This window comes from Rhagoletis pomonella, unplaced genomic scaffold (assembly GCF_013731165.1).
Source record: "Rhagoletis pomonella isolate Grant_MI unplaced genomic scaffold, Rhpom_1.0 Rhpom_scaffold_00003, whole genome shotgun sequence".
Classification (NCBI taxonomy): Eukaryota; Metazoa; Arthropoda; class Insecta; order Diptera; family Tephritidae; genus Rhagoletis; species Rhagoletis pomonella.
The window spans coordinates 36168817-36171217 of record NW_023458557.1 but is presented as its reverse complement, the minus strand read 5'-3'; the positions used below and the strand labels follow the sequence as shown (position 1 = coordinate 36171217).

Below are 2401 nucleotides of genomic sequence, written 5' to 3'. Positions count from 1 at the left end.
GTTGGCAGGTATTTCCGCTTGGCTTCCGGGTCTGTACGTGCCCGAAGGCCGGGAGACCGAACTCTTGAAACTTTAAAATTAGGAACACGTCTTTTCGAGTTTAATGGCGCGTATGGAATGACACCAATTTATTTTAAACTTTTTTACTTAACGTTAGCTGTTTTCGCAATGCAACAGGGTTGCATTTTTCAATATCGTAACTTCTTAATTCTTAATTGTAATAGATTAGTAAAAGGCGAATTCATATAAGGTAAAACGTATGCTTGATTGCATTACATCACCCTCCTTTGGAAAAAGAAGAATTTGGCAAATTGATCAAGTTTGCCACATTATTCTTGTCCGTAGCAAATTCAGGTTAAATTGTTTTGAAGGAACGAATTTTAAATGCGTTGGGAATTTTCCTTCCGTTTTTACTTTCGTTTGTTCAGAACAATTTAGTTTTTCTAAAAATTGGATTGAATACTAAATGTAATTATGTGGTTCTAATTAGTAAATTAGTTTATTAATAAGTAATTAATTTCATAATTATCGTATAAATAATACAGTTAAGAGTAAACATATTTCGTATTTATAATAGTATTAATATAGTAGTTGAAGCCTGATTTGCAGTAGATGTATATGTATATTTACAGTAGATTTTAAATTAATTAAAACATATACATATGTGTACGTTATTTTATCTATATGTACGTTATTTATCTATATTGTATAGTGAATTAACTATGTGATTTTACTAAAATTTATTAAAAATATTGAAATTCAAAACTTTATTTTTTTGTTGTTGTTTAAATATTTATGCAACAATTTTTCTGTGAGCCAAGCGGCTACTTTAGGGATATATGAAATCTTGATATTTTAAAGTTTCGTTTTATACATTAAATTTAATTAGGTATTTTTAAATGATTGAAAATAGGAATTTTGGGTACATAAAATATTTTTCAAATCTTATTTTATATTTTAATATACGTTCGTGTTTTCGAATTCGGAACGCAGTAATGTGCAAATCTTTGTTAATTATGTGCATTAAATTAATTCAATGTTCAAATTGTATTTTTAATTAATATAAAATTGAGTGAAATGGAACTTTTTAAAATCGGTTAAGATTTCGACTGTTAGCTAACTTTTTGGATTCTGTTTTTGTGAATAGTTCCTAATCTGTTTTTGTCTTTGTCAAATATAGTTACGTTCACACCGTCTACTTTTGTCACTACGTACGGGCCCTGGTCTATGCTTTTGTGTTTGTCACGGGGCTCCTTTTGAACTAAAACTATATCATTTTTGTTTACAAGTAAAGGACGTGCATGCGTGTCGTAAGTTTGCTTTCTTTGAATTTTATGTTTGTTAATCAACTCTTTAGCTAACGCATGTGGTTTTTGCATACGATATTTTACTTCCTTAGCATAATTTTCAACGTTATAGATTGGGTCTATTTCAATCTTTTGCAATTCATGTGGTAAAATGGTTTTTTTGCCAAAAAGTAATTCAAAAGGGGTAAATTTATTATCAAAAACTGTGCTGGACGTGGTATTGTGTAAGAAAGTAAAATATTTTAAATACGTGCCCCAGTCAGCATATGTTTCGTTCATATATGCGCGCAAGTACTCGTTGAAAACTCTATGGTTCCGTTCTATTGTGCCAACAGTTTCGTGATGGTTTGCTGTTGAAAAATCGTGCCTGATATTTAAAAGTTTGGTTAGCTCTGATAAAATTTTTTAATTCTGTTCCGAAGTCTGATTTAATTAAATTCATGATGCCATAGGTTAATATAAAAGTTTCAAAGATAGCAGAAGCAATAGTTTTAGCAGATTTATCTGGTATAGCTACTGTTACCAGATATTTTGTTAGATCACAAATCATTGTAACAGCGAACTTGTTGCCATATTTGGATTCTGGTAAAGGTCCTATCGTGTCTATTACTAATAAATCAAATGGTTTAATAGGGGTTGGCGTTAAAATCAAATTTTCTTTTACTTTAGGTTTGACTTTATTCAAAAGACATTTGTCGCAGTTTTTGACAAATTTCGCAATGTCACGGGTCATGTATTTCCAATAATATTTTGTTCGAATTTTCGCGTACAATTTTTTCATTCCGCAGTGTCCGCCTGCGATCGGGTCGTCGTGGTAAATTGCCATTAGTTTTAATTTTTTGTCGTCATCAGTGACAGTTTCTACGGTATCTGTTAGTATAATTTGTAAAGACTTTAAAATTTTATTTCCGCTGGTTTTCAAGTTTGTAATAGAAAAATGTTTAAAAATTACATCATCTTTAGGCCATTCAATGCTTTTAATGCTGTGATTGCTGGCTTCTCGTTCTAGCCTCGAAAATAAACCCTCCAAATTCATTATTTCGTTAGCAGTCTCAACATTAAGTAACTCGAGTTTTTTATGTTTTATTTGCGCA

General features: G+C 30.6%; 1 protein-coding gene across 1 annotated transcript in view; it reads right to left on the bottom strand.

Annotated features, from left to right (window-relative positions):
* Positions 1-2401, bottom strand: part of LOC118735180 — a 134930-nt gene that overhangs the window by 98184 nt on the left and 34345 nt on the right. The window lies entirely within an intron of this gene.